Source organism: Bubalus bubalis, chromosome 20 (assembly GCF_019923935.1).
Source record: "Bubalus bubalis isolate 160015118507 breed Murrah chromosome 20, NDDB_SH_1, whole genome shotgun sequence".
NCBI classification, from domain to species: Eukaryota; Metazoa; Chordata; class Mammalia; order Artiodactyla; family Bovidae; genus Bubalus; species Bubalus bubalis.
The window spans coordinates 16253049-16272757 of NC_059176.1; the positions used below are offsets into that span (position 1 = coordinate 16253049).

The 19709-nt window shown below is 38.2% G+C and overlaps 1 pseudogene; it reads left to right on the plus strand.

The window, feature by feature from the left end:
• The first annotated feature begins 8518 nt into the window (after window positions 1–8518).
• LOC112580831 lies at window positions 8519–19104 on the plus strand (annotated as a pseudogene).
• The last annotated feature ends 605 nt before the right edge of the window (window positions 19105–19709 follow it).

A 19709-nucleotide genomic window follows, 5' to 3' on the forward strand; every position in this document is an offset into this window, starting at 1 on the left:
AGAAATACAGCTCCATCCACCAGAACATCGACACAAGCTTCCCTAACCAGGAAACCTTGACAAGCCACCTGTACAAACCCACACACAGCGAGGAAACGCCACAATAAAGAGAACTCCACAAACTGCCAGAATACAGAAAGGACACCCCAAACTCAGCAATTTAAACAAGATGAAGAGACAGAGGAATAGCCAGCAGATAAAGGAACAGGATAAATGCCCACCAAACCAAACAAAAGAGGAAGAGATAGGGAATCTACCTGATAAAGAATTCCGAATAATGATAGTGAAATTGATCCAAACTCTTGAAATTAAAATGGAATCACAGATAAATAGCCTGGAGGCAAGGATTGAGAAGATGCAAGAAAGGTTTAACAAGGACTTAGAAGAAATAAAAAAAAGTCAATATATAATGAATAATGCAATAAGTGAAATTAAAAACACTCTGGAGGCAACAAATAGTAGAATAACAGAGGCAGAAGATAGGATTAGTGAATTAGAAGATAGAATGGTAGAAATAAATGAATCAGAGAGGACAAAAGAAAAATGAATTAAAAGAAATGAGGACAATCTCAGAGACCTCCAGGACAATATTAAATGCTACAACATTCGAATCATAGGGGTCCCAGAAGAAGAAGACAAAAAGAAAGACCATGAGAAAATACTTGAGGAGATAATAGTTGAAAACTTCCCTAAAATGGGGAAGGAAATAATCACCCAAGTCCAAGAAACCCAGAGAGTCCCAAACAGGATAAACCCAAAGCAAAACACCCCAAGACACATATTAATCAAATTAACAAAGATCAAACACAAAGAACAAATATTAAAAGCAGCAAGGGAAAAACAACAAATAACACACAAGGGAATACCCATAAGGCTAACAGCTGATCTTTCAATAGAAACTCTTCAAGCCAGGAGGGAATGGCAAGACATACTTAAAATGATGAAAGAAAATAACCTACAGCCCAGACTATTGTACCCAGCAAGGATCTCATTCAAGTATGAAGGAGAAATCAAAAGCTTTTCAGACAAGCAAAAGCTGAGAGAATTCTGCACCACCAAACCAGCTCTCCAACAAATACTAAAGGATATTCTCTAGACAGGAAACACAAAAATGGTGTATAAATTCGAACCCAAAACAATAAAGTAAATGGCAACGGGATCATACTTATCAGTAATTACCTTAAACGTAAATGGGTTGAATGCCCCAACCAAAAGACAAAGACTGGCTGAATGGATACAAAAAGAAGACCCCTATATATGTTGTCTACAAGAGACCCACCTCAAAACAGGGGACACAAACAGACTGAAAGTGAAGGGCTGGAAAAAGATTTTCCATGCAAATAGGGACCAAAAGAAAGCAGGAGTAGCAATACTCATATCAGATAAAATAGACTTTAAAACAAAGGCTGTGAAAAGAGACAAAGATGGTCACTACATAATGATCAAAGGATCAATCCAAGAAGAAGATATAACAATTATAAATATATATGCACCCAACATGGGAGCACCGCAGTATGTAAGACAAATGCTAACAAGTATGAAAGAAGAAATTAACAATAACACAATAATAGTGGGAGACTTTAATACCCCACTCACACCTATGGATAGATCAACTAAACAGAAAATTAACAAGGAAACATAAACTTTAAATGATACAATAGACCAGTTAGACCTAATTGATATCTATAGGACATTTCATCCCAAAACAATGAATTTCACCTTCTTCTCAAGCGCACATGGAACCTTCTCCAGGGTAGATCACATCCTGGGCCATAAAGCTAGCCTTGGTAAATTCAAAAAAATAGAAATCATTCCAAGCATCTTTTCTGACCACAATGCAGTAAGATTAGATCTCAATTACAGGAGAAAAACTATTAAAAAATCCAACATATGGAGGTTGAACAACACGCTGCTGAATAACCAACAAATCACAGAAGAAATCAAAAAAGAAATCAAAATTTGCATAGAAACAAATGAAAATGAAAACACAACAACCCAAAACCTGTGGGACACGGTAAAAGCAGTCCTAAGGGGAAAGTTCATAGCAATACAGGCACACCTCAAGAAACAAGAAAAAAGTCAAATAAATAACCTAACTCTACACCTAAAGCAACTAGAAAAGGAAGAAATGAAGAACCCCAGGGTTAGTAGAAGGAAAGAAATCTTAAAACTTAGAGCAGAAATAAATGCAAAAGAAACAAAAGAGACCATAGCAAAAATCAACAAAACCAAAAGCTGGTTCTTTGAAAGGATAAATAAAATTGACAAACCATTAGCCAGACTCATCAAGAAACAAAGGGAGAAAAATCAAATCAATAAAATTAGAAATGAAAATGGAGAGATCACAACAGACAACACAGAAATACAAAGGATCATAAGAGACTACTATCAACAATTATATGCCAATAAAATGGACAACGAGGAAGAAATGGACAAATTCTTAGAAAAGTACAACTTTCCAAAACTCGACCAGGAAGAAATAGAAAATCTTAACAGACCCATCACAAGCACGGAAATTGAAACTGTAATAAAAAATCTTCCAGCAAACAAAAGCCCAGGTCCAGACGGCTTCACAGCTGAATTCTACCAAAAATTTAGAGAAGAGCTAACACCTATCCTGCTCAAACTCTTCCAGAAAATTGCAGAGGATGGTAAACTTCCAAACTCATTCTATGAGGCCACCATCACCCTAATACCAAAACCTGACAAAGATCCCACAAAAAAAGAAAACTACAGGCCAATATCACTGATGAACATAGATGCAAAAATCCTTAACAAAATTCTAGCAATCAGAATCCAACAACACGTTAAAAAGACCATACACCATGACCAAGTGGGCTTTATCCCAGGGATGCAAGGATTCTTCAATATCCGCAAATCAATCAATGTAATACACCACATTAACAAATTGAAAAATAAAAACCATATGATTATCTCAATAGATGCAGAGAAAGCCTTTGACAAAATTCAGCATCCATTTATGATCAAAACTCTCCAGAAAGCAGGAATAGAAGGAACATACCTCAACATAATAAAAGCTACATATGACAAACCCACAGCAAACATTATCCTCAATGGTGAAAAATTGAAAGCATTTCCTCTAAAGTCAGGAACAAGACAAGGGTGCCCACTTTCACCATTACTATTCAACATAGTTTTGGAAGTTTTGGCCACAGCAATCAGAGCAGAAAAAGAAATAAAAGGAATCCAAATTGGAAAAGAAGAAGTAAAGCTCTCACTGTTTGCAGATGACATGATCCTCTACATAGAAAACCCTAAAGACTCCACCAGAAAATTACTAGAACTAATCAATGACTATAGTAAAGTTGCAGGATATAAAATCAACACACAGAAATCCCTTGCATTCCTATACACTAATAATGAGAAAACAGAAAGAGAAATTAAGGAAACAATTCCATTCACCATTGCAACGGAAAGAATAAAATACTTAGGAATATATCTACCTAAAGAAACTAAAGACCTATATATAGAAAACTATAAAACATTGGTGAAAGAAATCAAAGAGGACACTAACAGATGGAGAAATATACCATGTTCATGGATTGGAAGAATCAATGTAGTGAAAATGAGTATACTACCCAAAGCAATCTATAGATTCAATGCAATCCCTATCAAGCTACCAACAGCATTCTTCACAGAGCTAGAACAAATAATTTCACAATTTGTATGGAAATACAAAAAACCTCGAATAGCCAAAGCGATCTTGAGAAAGAAGAATGGAACTGGAGGAATCAACCTACCTGACTTCAGGCTCTACTACAAAGCCACAGTTATCAAGACAGTATGGTACTGACACAAAGACAGAAATATAGATCAATGGAACAAAATAGAAAGCCCAGAGATAAATCCACGCACATATGGACACCTTATCTTTGACAAAGGAGGCAAGAATATACAATGGATTAAAGACAATCTCTTTAACAAGTGGTGCTGGGAACTCTGGTCAACCACTTGTAAAAGAATGAAACTAGAACACTTTCTAACACCATACACAAAAATAAACTCAAAATGGATTAAAGATCTCAACGTAAGACCAGAAACTATAAAACTCCTAGAGGAGAACATAGGCAAAACACTCTCTGACATACATCACAGCAGGATCCTCTATGACCCACCTCCCAGAATATTGGAAATAAAAGCAAAAATAAACAAATGGGACCTAATTAACCTTAAAAGCTTCTGCACATCAAAGGAAACTATTAGCAAGGTGAAAAGACAGCCTTCAGAATGGGAGAAGATAATAGCAAATGAAGCAACTGACAAACAACTAATCTCGAGGATATACAAGCAACTAACTCCAGAAAAATAAATGACCCAATCAAAAAATGGGCCAAAGAACTAAATAGACATTTCTCCAAAGAAGACATACAGATGGCTAACAAACACATGAAAAGATGCTGTACATCACTCATTATCAGAGAAATGCAAATCAAAACCACTATGAGGTACCATTTCACACCAGTCAGAATGGCTGCGATCCAAAAGTCTACAAGTAATAAATGCTGGAGAGGGTGTGGAGAAAAGGGAACCCTCTTACACTGTTGGTGGGAATGCAAACTAGTACAGCCACTATGGAGAACAGTGTGGAGATTCCTTAAAAAACTGGAAATAGACCTGCCTTATGATCCAGCAATCCCACTGCTGGGCATACACACTGAGGAAACCAGAAGGGAAAGAGACATGGGTACCCTAATGTTCATCACAGCACTGTTTATAATAGCCAGGACATGGAAGCAACCTAGATGTCCATCAGCAGATGAATGGATAAGAAAGCGGTGGTACATATACACAATGGAGTATTATTCAGCCATTAAAAAGAATACATTTGAATCAGTTCTACTGAGGTGGATGAAACTGGAGCCTATTATACAGAGTGAAGTAAGCCAGAAAGAAAAACACCAATACAGTATACTAACGCATATATATGGAATTTAGAAAGATGGTAACAATAACCCTGTGTACGAGACAGCAAAAGAGACACTGATGTATAGAACAGTCTTATGGGCTCTGTCGGAGAGGGAGAGGGCGGGAAGATTTGGGAGAATGGCATTGAAACATGTAAAATATCATGTATGAAACGAGTTGCCAGTCCAGGTTTGGTGCACGATACAGGATGCTTGGGGCTGGTGCACTGGGACGACCCAGAGGGATGGAATGGGGAGGGAGGAGGGAGGAGGGTTCAGGATGGGGCACACATGTATACCTGTTGCGGATTCATTTTGATATTTGGCAAAACTAATACAGTTATGTAAAGTTTAAAAATAAAAAAAAAAAAAAAAAAAAAAAAGAACTTAGTTACTTGTTCTTCATGTCCTTGGGCTAGAAGCAATGTGTCCCCAAGTACTCATATTCTTTAGGTGAGAATTGTTCATATGATGATCTCTAGATGCAGGGAGCCTGGGAAGTGAAGCTTAGCTGTGGTTGAAAGAATATGAAATAATTGGGTAAATAAATAAGCATTGTCTCTGTTGTTAATTGTTTAGTCGCTATGTCTGACTCTCTGACCCTATGGACTGTAGCCTGTGAGTCTCCTCTGTCCATGGAATTTTCCAGGCAAGAATACTGGAGTGGGTTTCCATTTCTCCTTGAGGGCATCTTCTCGACCCAGGGATTGTACCTGGGATTGAACCCACGTTTCCTTCATTGACAGGTGGGTTCTTTACTACTAAGCTACCTGGAAGCTAACTTCAGTTCAATCATTCAGTCAAGTACGACTCTTTGAGACCCCATGGACTGCAGCACGCCAGGCTTCCCTGTCCATCATTAACTCTCGGAGCTTGCTCAAACTCATGTCCATCCAGTTGGTGATGCCATCCAACCATCTCATTCTCTGTTGTCCCCTTCTCTTCCTGCCTTCAGTCTTTCCCGGCATCAGGGTCATTTCCAATGAGTCAGTTCTTCACATCAGGTGGCAAAAGTATAAGAGCTTCAGCTTCAGCATCAGCCCTTCCAATGAATATTCAGGACTGATTTCCTTTAGGATGGACTGGTTGGATCTCCTTGCAGTCCAAGGGACTCTGGAGAATCTTTTCTAACACCAGCGTTCAAAAGCATCAGTTCTCTGGCACTCAGCTTTCTTTATAGTCAAACTCTCACATCCATACATGAATACGGGAAAAACCATATCTTTGACTAGAGGGACCCTTGTTTTTGTTGGCAAAGTAAGGTCTCTGCTTTTTAATATGATGTCTAGGTTGGTCATAGCTTTTCTTCCAAGGAGCAAGCGTCTTTTAATTTCATGGCTGCAGTTACCATCTGAAGTGATTTTGGAGCCCAAGAAAATAAAGTCTGTCACTGTTTCCACTGTTTCCCCATCTATTTGCCATGAATTGATAGGACTGTATGCCATGGTCTTAGTTTTTTGAATGTTGAGCTTTACGCCAACTTTTTCACTCTCTTCTTTCATTTAAATCAAGAGGCTTCGCTTTCTGCCATAAGGGTGGTGTCATCTGCAATCTGAGGTTATTGATCTTTCTCCTGGCAATCTTGATTCCAGCTTGTGCTTCATCCAGCCCAGCATTTTGCATGAGTTACTTTGCATGTAAGTTAAATAAGCAGGGTGACAATATACAGCCTTGACGTACTCCTTTCCCAATTTGGAACCAGACCGTTTGTTGCCATCCAAACCCAATTTGTTCCATGTCCGGTTCTAACTGTTGCTTCTTAACCTGCATACAAATTTCTCAGAAGGCAGGTAAGGTGGTCTGGTATCCCATCTCTTTAAGAATTTTCCATTCTGTGTGATCCACATAGTCAAAATCTTTGGTGTATTCAATAAAGCAGAAGTATATGTTTTTCTGAAACTCTTTTCCTTTTTCTATGATCCAGCAGATGTTGGCAATTTGATCTCTGGTTCCTCTGCCTTTTCTAAATCCAGCTTCAACCTCTGGAAGTTCTCGTTTCATGTACTGTAGAAGCCTCACTTGGAGAATTTTGAGCATTACTTTGCTAGCGTGTGAGATGTGTGCAATTGTGCAGTAGTGTGAACGTTCTTTGGTATTGGAATGAAAACTGACCTTTTCCAGTTCTGTGGCCACTGCTGTGTTTTCCAAATTTGCTGGCATATTGAGTGCAGCACTTTAACAGCATCTCTTTAACAGCATCAGCATCATTTGGAAACTAAGCCACATATTTAAAAAATGTTCATGGCATCTTCTCATTCCTATTAAGATAAACAGATTTATTTATTTTGAAAACTGAGATAAGTTAAATGGCTTGATTTTTTTATGTCCAACCTGTTTTCTAAGAATAGTCTCAGAGCTAAAATTTGGTTGTAGAATTTCAGACACCTTTGTCTTAGATCCAGTACCTTTTTACCATGGATAATTTAGGATTGAGTCATGAAATCGATTAGGAAGGAAGACATGAGTTCTGATTAACAGTATGTTTGAGATAATTAATTATTAATATGTCATATAATCTATATTATTTCTAAAAAGAAAATAAACCGTGAAAAAGTGTGCCTATATAAAAGAGATGTGACTGTTAGATTTCTGTGATGCCATAGAATATCTTCATTTGTATTAAATCTATTTACTATTTTGTTTATTCATCCTCTAATTCATTTATGAACTCAGTAGATAGTTATTGAATCTCTTAATAATAGGCAAGATCCCTCCCAGAGTTTAAAGATAAAGATGAAAATAAATATGTTCCCTACCTTTAAAGAGGTTCTAATATTGTTGGAGTTATTTATCACTACTTTAAAAAAAATAGTCTTAATTTTTTGAATGTTGAATGTTTTTTGAATTTTGAAATAGAAAGACAAGTGTTCTGCAAAGTAGGAAAATTTGCCACCCTTAAGTATTTAGTCACCTGGTCACTGAAAAGCAACAACATGGTCCTACACCCCTTTAACCGTTTGTCAGGAAGTCACTTGATGAGCTTCTCTGGTCCTTTAACCTGGCCTCAGGTGGTCTTGTCTGAAGTGAAGAATGCTAGCATCTTCGTTTGTTGGGGGTTTTAATTCTGTAAGGGAGTCAAAGATGTTGTTTGATATGTATCCCCTGAGGTGGAACCAGGACCCGCCCCAAGGCTGCACTATTGTTTCTTGGCGGATCCTCCCTTGTCTCTGCAGCCCTTCCCTTCCCTGATTAACAACTGTCTGCATCTACCTACTGGGACTTAGGGTAGGTCATGGAGGCTGGAGTCTGCCTCCTACAAACAAGGAATGGTGGGGGAGTGGGGGGCACAGAAAGGCTTTCATGCCCAGGAGACCCACAGGGTCCTACTTGGTTTCACTTACAAAAGATAACAAGTTATACTAAATTATATTGTCTTCAGTTGAAAAACATTACTTTTCCCCTGAGGTTGTCTTCTGTATCCTTTCTTCCTGCTTCCCTAAACTTTATGTGTTCTCTCTCAAAAGTAAAAGAATTCCTAATATCATTATATTTTATTGATGTTATCAAACTTTTTACAGTCTAGCTAGGCTTATTTAGGTCAGACTGTGGGGCAAAAGGGACAGGGCAGGTTGAGAAAACAGTGGTTCTGGGCAATGACAGACATAAGGGGAATGATACTTGTTCTTGGCTTCAGCAGTACTCAGAGTGACGAATGCCTATTAATACATGTTCTGAGAGCAAATGAAAAGTGAGGTGACAGAGTGTGGTGTTAGATTGAAATGGACAGGACAAGTACGATACAGAGACCCTGGAGGAACAGGAGTTAGTACTAGGGCCTTCTGCTGCTGCTGCTAAGTCATGTCCAACTCTGTGCGACCCCATAGACGGCAGCCCACCAGGCTTCCCAATCCCTGGGATTCTCTTGGCAAGAACACTGGAGTGGGTTGCCATTTCCTTCTCCAATGCATGAAAGTGAAAAGTGAAAGTGAAGTCACTCAGTCGTGTCCGACTCCTAGCGACCCCATGGACTGCAGCCTACCAGGCTCCACTGTCCATGGGATTTTCCAGGCAAGAGTACTGGAGTGGGGTGCCATTGCCTTCTCCGACTAGGGCCTTAAGTGGAATGAAAAAAAAAAAAAGACACGACATGGTGAAAATAGTTATTTTTATTTTGTTCACTTATGTGTGTATAAGTGTGTTGGGTGGGTGTGAATTTATTTCCTGACTTTATCAAGAAAGGATTCAAATTAATGCAACTGATAAAAATCCAACATGCCTGCTGATAAAGCTATCAGCTAACTGGGAATTGAAGGAAACTTACTTCAACTTGATAAAGACATCTACAAAAATCCTTCTGCTAACATAATACATCCTGATGAAAGAAGGAAAGCTTTCCCCCAGTGATTAGGATGGAATGCTTTCCCCTATGACAGAAATCAAGGATGTTTGTCACTATTTCTATCCAGCTTTATATTAAAGCTAGTAAATATGTTTTCAGGAACAAGGTCAATTCATAAGAATAATTGTATTTTGATATCCTAGCAATAAATATTCATGCACCAGAATAAGAAAAACTATGCCACTTATAGCATCAAAGTTATTCAATACTTAGAGATAAATCTGACAATGTGTAAGATATATACATTAAAACTATAAAATGTTACTTAGAGAAATTAAAGAAAGCCTAAATAAATGGAAAGAGATATCATTTTCATGGCCAGAAAGATTAATATTGTCAACAAAATTACAGTTAAAATCTGAGCAGATTTGTTTTGGTAGAAACTGTCAATCTGATTTTAAAATTCATATTGTAATGCTAAGGAACTGTTATTCCAAAACGGGGTTTGCCTCTTTATGGGTATTGAGTCAAAAGACAACTTAGTGAAAGATTATGAGAAGGGAGGCATTGTTATTTGCAACAAACAAGGAGAACACCAGGGATCTTTCTCAAGTGGTGTCTCCCTGAACAACAAAGTTGGTGAAGTTTTAAGCTAAAAGTACACATACATTCTGGCTTCCCAGATAGCACAGTGGTAAAGAATCCATCTGCCAATGCAGGAAACATGGGTGTGAAACCTGGGTTGGGAAGATGCCCAGGAGTACGACACAGCAACCCACTTCGGTATTCTTGCCTAGAAAATTCCATGGACTGAGGAGCCTGGTGGGCTACAGTCCATGGGGTCACAGAGTTGGACATGATTGAACACACACAAGCATACACATTCATGAAAACCAATACAATATTGTAAAGTTAAAAAAAAATTAAACTATCATACAAAAAAAAAAGAAAAACATATTCAGAGTCTAAGCTTTAGTTTATTGAAATCATAACTTTCAGAAGGGTCAGAAGAGATCCCATCATCTTTCCTTCAGTTTCAGTTGTTTGGTGGTCGAGCACTTTAGGCTAACCTTTACCACTGAAACAGAACTGGGAGTCTTTACAACTGATATATTAATATTATCTTTACCATTATTAAGGGCTTCCCTGGTGGCTCAGATGGTAAAGAATCCAATTACAATGCAGGAGATCCAGGTTCGATCCCTGGGTCATGAAGATACCTTGGAGAACAAAATAGCAACCCACTCTTCCCTTGTAGCTCAGTTGGTAAAGAATCTGCCTGCAGTGCAGGAGACACAGGTTTGATCCCTGGCTTGGGAAGATCCCCTGGAGAAGGAAATGGTAACTCACTCCAGTATCCTTGCCTGGAATGGACAGAGGAGCCTGGTGGGCTGCAGTCCATGGGGCCACAAAGAGTCAGGCACGACTGAGTGACTAATACTTACTTACAAGTATTCTTGCCTCAAGAATCCCATGAACAGAGGAGCCTGGCAGGCTATAGTCCATAGGGGTCACAAAGAGTGAGGCACAACTGAGTGAATAACACTTTCAATATGATTATTTTTGTGTCTGAGTTCTGACAAAATGTGGTCCACTAGAGAAGGGAATTGCAAACCACTTCAGCATTCTTGCCTTGAGGGCCCTATGAACAGTACAAAAGGCAAAAAGATGAATTGAAAGATGAACCACCCCCACCCCCACCCCTCCCCAGGTTGATACGTATCCAATAAGCTACTGGAGAAGAGCAGAGAAATAGCTCTGGAAGGAATGAAGAGGCTGAGATAATGTGGAAAAAACACCCAGTTGTGGGTGTGTCTGGTGGTGAAAGTAAAGTCCAATACTGTAAAGAATAATATTGCATAGGAAGCTGGAATGTTAGGTCCATGAATCAAGGTAAATTGGAAGTGGTCAAACAAAAAGTGGCAAGAATAGATATTTAGGAATCAGTGAACTAAAATGGATGGGGACAGGAGAATTTAATTCAGATGGTCATTATATATCTATTACTGTGGGCAAGAATCCCTTAGAAGAAATGGTGTGGCCCTCATAGTCAACAAGAGTCTGAAATGCAGTACTTGGGTGCAATCTCAAAAATGACAAAATGATCTCTGTTCATTTCCAAGGCAAACCATTCAATATCACAGTAATCCAAGTCTGTGCCCCAACCAGTAATGCTGAAGAACCTGAAGTTGAACAGTTCTGTGAAGACCTACAAGACATTCTAGAACTAACACCAAAAAAAAAAAAAAAAAAAAGAAAGAAAGAAAGAAAAAAAGATGTCCTTTTCATCATAGGGGACTGGAATACAAAAATAGGAAGGCAGGAGATACCTGGAGTAACAGGCAAGGTTGGCCTTGGAGTACAGATTGAAGCAGGGCAAAGGCTAAAAGAGTTTTGCCAAGAGAATGCATAGGTCATAGCAAACACCCTCTTCCAACAACACAAGAGACGACTCTACATGTGGACATCACCAGATAGTCAATACTGAAATCAGATTGATTATATTCTTTGCAACCAAAGTTGGAGAAGCTCTATACAGTCAGCAAAAGCAAGACTGGGAGCTGAGTGTGGCTCAAATCATGAACTCTTTATTGCAAAATTCAGACTTTAATTGAAGAAAGTAGGGAAGGCCACTAGGCCATTCTGGTATGGCCTAACTCAAATTCCTTTTGATTATACAGTGGAAGTAACAAATAGATTAGATCTGAGAGAGTGCCTGGAGACTGAGGACAGAGGTTTATAACATTGTACAGGAGGCGGTGATTAAGACCATCCCCAAGAAAAAGAAATGCAAAAAGGCAAAATGCTTGTCTGAGGAGGACTTAACAAATAGCTGAGAAAAAAAGAGAAGTGAAAGGCAAAGGTAAAAAGGAAAGATATACCCATCTGAATGCAGAGTTCCAAAGAATAGCAAGGAGAAATAAGAAAGCCTTCTTAAGTGAACAGTGCAAAGAAATAGAGGAAAACAACAGAATGGGAATGACTAGAGATCTCTTCAAGAAAATTGGAGATACCAAGGGAACATTTCATGGAAAGATGGGCACAAAAAAAGACAGAAATGGTATGTATCTATCAGAAACAGAAGACATTAAAAAGAGGTGGCAAGAATACACAGAAAAACTATACAAAAAATGTCTTAAAGACCAGGATAACCATGGTGGTGTGATCACTCACCTATAGCCAGACATCCTGGAAGATGATGTGAAGAGGGCTTTAAGAAGCATCACTATGAGCAAAGCTGATGGAGGTGATGGAATTCTAGCTGTGTTATTTTGCATCCTAAAAAATGATGCTGTTAAGGTGCTACACTCAATAGACAGCAAATTTGAGAACTCAGCAGTGGCCACAGGACTAGAAAAAGTCAGTTTTCATTCCATCCCCAAAGAAGGGCAATGCCAAAGAATGTTCAAAATATCACACAATTGCACTCATTTCACATGCTAGCCAGGCTCCAACAGTACATGAACAAAGAGCTTCCAGATGTACAAGCTGGATTTAGAAAAGGGAGAGGAGCCAGAGATCAAATTGCCAACATCTGTTGGATCATAGAAAACGCAAGGGAACTCCAGAAAATGTCTTCATTGACTATGCTAAAGCCTTTGACTGTGTGGCTCACTACAAACTGTGGAAAATGCTTAGAGCTGGGAATACCAGACCACTTTACCTGCCTCCTGAAAAACCTGTATGCAGGAAAAGAAGCAACAGTTAGAACCAGACATGGAACAATGAACTAGTTCAAAATTGGAAAGGAGTATGTCAAGGCTGTATATTATTATCATTTTACTTATTTAACTTATATGCAGAGTGAAAGAAAGTGAAAATGAAAGTCGCTCAGTCATGTCTGACTCTTTGAGACCCCATGGACTATACATTCCATGGAATCCTACAGGCCAGGATACTGGAGTGGGTAGCATTTCCCTTCTCCAGGGGATCTTCCCAACCCAGGGATTGAACCCAGGTATCCCACATTGCAGGCGGATTCTTTACCAGCTGATCCACAAGGGAAGCCCAAGGCTATATATTATCACCCTGCTTATTTAACTTATATGCAGAGTACATCATGCAAAATGCTGGACTGGCTGAAGCTCAAGCTGGAATCAAGATTTCCAGGAGAAATATCAATAACCTCAGATATGCAGATGATACCACCCTAATGGCAGTAAGTGAAGAGGAACCAATAGCCTCTTGATGTAGATGAAAGAGGACAGTGAAAAAGCTGCCTTAAAACTCAACATTCAAAACAATGAAGTTCATGGCATCCAGTCCCAGCACTTCATGGCAAATAGATGGGGAAACAATGGAAATAGTGACAGACTTTATTTCCTTGGGCTCCAAAATTACTGCAGATGGTGACTGCAGAAATGAACTTAAAAGACACTTGCTCCTTTAAAGAAAAGTTATGACACATGTAGACAGCATATTAAAAAGCAGAGACATTACTTTTTACCAACAAAGTTACATCTAGTCAAAGCTATGGTTTTTCCAGTAGTCACATACAGATGTGAGAATTGGATGATAAAGAGGACTGAGTACCAAAGAAAAGACTGAGTACCAAAGAAATGATGCTTTCGAACTGTGGTGTCGGAGAGCAAGGAGATCAAGCCAGCCAATCCTATAGGAAATCTATCCTGAATAATCACTGGAAGGACTAATGCTGAAACTGAAGCTCCAACACTTTGGCCACCTGATGGGAAAAGCCAACTATTGGAAAAGACCCTGATGCTGGAAAAGATTGAGGGCAGGAGGAGAAGGGGACAACAGAGGATGAGTTGGTTGGATGGTATCCCCTAGTCAATGGACATGAGTTTGAGCAAACTCGGGGAGATAGTGAAGACAGGAAAGCCTGGTGCGCTGTAGTCCATGGGATTGCAAAGAGTGGGACCCAGCTGAATGACTGGAGAACAACTTTCTTGTCTGAAAACAGGCAATGTTTCTGCACTCTTTTGTTCCCTTAGAGTCATTAATTGCTGAGACCTGTTCAAGGACAAGCGTTGTGACCACCTTTAGATCACAAAATGGCTTAGACCAAAAATGTCTTCTCATGTCTAGATAGCTTTGCTTTGTCCTCTTTCTCTGGGGACCTTAAGAAATACATGTCACCCCCAAATTTAAAGATGCTTAATAAAGAAAAGAAGTGAATGGCTAATACAACCTGATTTCAAGGTTTATTGTAAAGCTACAACATCAAGATTGGGATATTGGCATAAAGTTAAGCAAATCAGTGGAATTTAAGGAGTCTAGAAATAGTCTCATAAATATGAAAAGTTGATAGATGACAAAAACACAAAGGCAATGAACTGGAGACAGGATCATTGCTTTCAAGAAGTAGCCTGGAATAATTGGATACTTCTGTGCCAAAAACAAGTCTAATCTTAAATTTGCATTATATAAAATATTAATACAAAGTGAATTATAGACCTAAATATAAAATCTAAAACCATAACACTTTTAAGAAAACAAATCAGTTACACTAGAGGATTTGGACTTTGTTTTTCATTCTGCAACTCCATGTGTTTTTCTGAAGTACCTGGAAGGAGGGAAAATGTACTCATTTTAGCTGCTGCTGCTGCTGCTGCTAAGTCGCTTCAGTTGTATCCGGCTCTGTGCGACCCCATAGACGGCAGCCCACCAGGCTCCCTGTCCCTGGGATTCTCCAGGCAGGAACACTGGAGTGGGTTGCCATTTCCTTCTCCAATGCATGAAAGTGAAAAGTGAAAGTGAAGTCGCTCAGTCGTATCTGACTCCTAGCGACCCCATGGACTGCAGCCTACCAGGCCCCTCCATCCATTTTAGCTAGAGAAGGTAATAAAAAAAAAAGAATCTGAAAACACTGGAGCAAAACTTATTCTAAATTGTAGTCTTGATTAAGACCCTCTGTATTTACATTCAAATATAACCTCTAAGGGGGAACATTCATTTTGATAGTGCCCAAGATAGGACCTTGCAGATAGTTGGCAGTTAATGAACACATTTCTTGGATAAAGTGAAAAATTCTATAGACAATGTCAAAGAAAAATTATGCTGGACAGAGTTAAACAGGAAAGAAAGGTGTTATTCAAGGCTGTTGCAATAGGGTAGAGAGATTTAACCTAAACCTGGGAAATAGAGGCCAGAGGATTTTTAAGCCCTTTGCTGAGCTGATGGAAAAGTATTGGAGGGCTTCAGAGGAGGTTGTTCAGTGTGTTAGGCCATCTGTGTTTGCTAATGGTGCTTATCAAAGATAGACTTCTATCTTCCCACGAAGACTGGGAGTTAGGATCCCTGTCCTTCTTGATGATTAAATTGCAAAAGGATGATTCCCAGGTTCTTGAGAAAGACATTGTAAGAAAGAAAGAGTTGTAAAATGGGCAAAAGACTAGGAGAAAATTTATATCTCAAAGGGACAGATAAATAGTTTATGATGGAAAGCCTTCTAAAGTACTTGCTCTAAGGGAAATCAGGAGTTTATAGTCTAAACAGGGCTTAAACTGGGGGCTCCCCTAGTAGCTCAGCTGGTAAAGAATCTGCCTGCAGTGTAGGAGACTCTGGTTTGATTCCTGGGTTGGGAAGATCCACTGGAGAAGGGAAAGGCTACCCACTCCAGTATTCTGCCTGGAGAATTCCATGGACTGTATAGTTCATGGGGTCACAAAGAGTCAGACACGACTGAGTGACTTTCACTTACCTTACTTATCATCATGATACAAAGCAATAACTTAATAACTTACAGGAAGAGTCTGTGATGTCTGTTTATATGAAAATACATGCAATTTTATTTGTTTTAAGGAGAAATACTGTAGCATAATACAGTAAATTCTATTTGAGTCTCATTGTGATTTTTGATGATTTGGTTTTGTGATAATGATTCTTTTCTGGACAGCTAAATGGGCTTTTTTTGATCTTTTTAATATATCTAACTTTAATCATTAACACAGTTGGCTTTACTAGAATGGGTTAAAAAAGTTATCAAATATTTTGTGCATTTTTAATGTATAAAATTACAAGTTACATGTTAATTTCAAATTGTCATGCCACATTTTGCTAAATTATCATGTTGAAATTATATATTTGAAAAGATTTAAGTTTTGCTTATTCTTCTAACATAGGGTAGTAAACCACAGTGCCAGTTACTTTTAAGAAAAACATTCAATTTTTTGGAAAATTTTGCATTAATTAGGTGTTGACTAAAAAAAAAGGTGCACAACCTTAAACTTAAGAATTATGTTTTATTTAGCAGAGATACTGAGGACTTAAGCTCAGGAAAGGAGTCTCAGATAGCCCTGAGGGACTATTCTGAAGAGGTGAGGAAGGAGCCAGAATATACAAGAGCTTTGCCAAAAGAACAAATAAATAAAACAGGTAGTCAGAACATGGAAAGATTACTGTTAAAGAAACACCAGGCATCTCAAGTTCATGAATTTAGTAGTTTATGATGCATGAGAGATGCAAGAGTCTAAACTCATTGAAATCATTCCTTTGATTTGCACTTGAACTATCTAGGGCTAGTATCCTCCTTTCTCCAACCTGAATCCCCTTGGATGATGGGGGCTGATGCAGTGGCCAGTGGCTTGATGGTTGTAACATCTATTGTTTATTGATGTAACAGGCAACATTCTTTGTCCGGCATAGGTAAATTTAAGAATTAAGCTATGTAGTTAATTAGAGACAATGCTAATACATAATTATACCTTTGTTGTATTATATACAACTGTTGTAACTACAGAGGTTTCAAGGATTTTTAAAAGAAAAATGTAGATAGAGAAAAAGCTGATTTTTATTCAAATACTGTACTTATGGTAACAGTGATTTAGAAGGAAGCAGAGACACCCAAGGCAGTCACCTGAATAACTAAGAATTATTCCCAAACTCTGTAAAAGGCTAGAGAATTTTACTGAAAAGGTTGGTGATGGGATAAATATTTATCATTTTCTGAGTTCAATTTCTGCAAGAGTTCATGGGTTCAGTTTGGAATTCTCTTCCACAAGGAAAAAGAAGCTGCTCTGATGAATTTGTCAGGGGAGTGTATGCTCCTTGGTTTTTGTCTCATCACAACAAAGATTTGGAGTGATGGACATTAAAGCCCCCTCGGCATGTCACAGCTCTCGGGTCTTGGACAGACTGTGTTATAGCGCACCGTGTTATAGCTCTTAGACAAATCAGTGTTACAGCTCAGTGTTACAGCTCTATTTTATTTAGAAGATAGCAGGAAAATCTGTCTTTGGGGCGTGAGGGCACATCTATCCAAAGACGTGAAGAGAAGAGCACCCCAGAGCGAGAGCGTGAGCGCGAGCAAGCAAGAGAGCCCTTTGGCTCCTCTTTTTATTTGTTTTTTCCTTCCCCCTGGACCTGCCCTATGCAAATTGGGCTTAGTCAGGAGTCCTCACTCCAGTCCTTGGACCTTCCTTTGTTCTATTTTTGTGGGCTTTTCTCTTTCTTATCTTTTAGCCTTCACTATTTTGGACTCCTTTTCCCTATTCTAACTACCTAACAAACTGAAGGATGAGGACGTAATACAATTATTACTGCTTTCATATTTACTTTGCTACAAATTGAAAATAGAATCTGTGGGTAGCAGGATCCAGGGACAATTTTAGCCTTGCCACTGCCAATGCTCAGAGACAGCAGAATCCCTCTCCATCCACTATGACCCACCTCTGGCTCAAACTTCCAGTCACTGTTTAAAATATACTGGTGCAAAAGTCAAACTGGGCAAGCAAGCTGAGTGATACGTTGACATGGCGGCCTTCATGAAGTCTGAACAAGAAGCTGAATTAATCTCTCAGTTGCTTATGAAAATGTTGCAGGAGCCCATAGATCATCTTGGAGGGTTGTCTCAAGTGCTGAGAAAATGAGGGAAGGTTCCAATGGCTTGAGAAAACAGAGAGAAAGGCGACAGTGAGCTCTGAGATATCTGCAAGTGATTTACTGTCTCTTTTGAATAACAACAACAACAACAAAACCTTCATCCCTAGTGTTTCACAAGCCCAGACAAAGTCATTTACTTGAAAATGAAAGGAGACTACTACTGTTACTTGGTTCAGGTTACTGCTGGTGACAACAAGAAAGGATTATGGATCAGTCACAGCAAGCCTACCAAGAAGCTTTTCAAGTCAGAAAAATAAAATGCAACCAAAAACATCCTATTGTATTGGGTCCGGGCTGTAAATTCTCTGTGTGCTATTGTGCAATTCTGAACTTCCTGGAGAAAGCCTGCTCTCTTGCAAAGAGAGCTATTTTCCCCTACAGCTTTATTGAAATATAATTGACATATTACACTCTATGTTAAGGTGTACAACATGAAATTTTGAAAAATGCATATGCTACAAAATGATTACCACAATAAGCTGAGCAAACATTTATCACCTTACATAGTTACACTTTTTTTCCTTGTGATGAGAACTTTTAAGATTTCCTCTCTTACAGCTTTTAAATACACAATACAATATTAACTATAGTCATCATGTTGTAGATTAGACAACATGTTAGAAAATAAATATATGTTATTTATCTTATAACTGGAGGTTTGTACCAATTAACTATCTTTACTCAATTACCCTCCCCCTAGCAACCACAAGTCTGACTCTGTTTATATGAATTTATTTTAATTTCACGTGTAAGTGAGATATATGTATATAAAGATATATATATAAAGATATATATATGTATATAAAGATATATATATATATATTTTTTTTCTTTCTCAATCTGACTTATTTCACTAGCACAATGCCCTCAAGTTCCATCCATATTGTTGCAAATGGTAAAATTTCTCTCTTTTTAATGGCTGAATACTATTCTATTATATATGTATGCCTTATTTTCTTTATATATTAATCTGTCAATAGATTGTCAGCTTTTGATGATGCCATTGCTGAACTTCATACATTTAAGAATCACACAGGTAGCATGGTAACATGCTAGGCATGATAGGCATGCCTAACATGAGAACCATGAGAGGTAACTTGACATTGTGAACACTGGATGCCCAAGTGTTGAAACAGGAGAAGGAGGGGCAAATTACCCAGCCTCCCAACTCTCATCTATCGCATTTTGAAATTTACACATTTGTTATCCATACTGCCCCACAAATAGATTTTTTTGGACAAGTGTATATTAATTTTGTTTCAATTTCTATTTTTTCCCATAAAGTTTTTTGTTTAATGTTAGGGGAATATAATCAGTTAATATTTAGAAATTTACCTTTTCTTTCTTTCTCTTTCTTATTTTGAAATTTTACATTCAGACCTGATTTAGTTTTCAATTTATTCAGCTATTTTAACAAGATATTTTTTATCTTGCTTTAATAAGGTTTTGTTATTTCTTCAGTTAGGTTTTGAACCTTTATCACATTTTCCTAAGTATTTTATCATTTGGCTATTATCAATTAGATTTTAAAAATTGAGATATAATTGACATTAAACATTAGTTTTAAGGTGTACAATATAGCAATTTGATATGTGTATATATTGTAAAACATTTACCAAAATAAATCTAGTAGACATCCCTAACCATATATAGTTAATTTT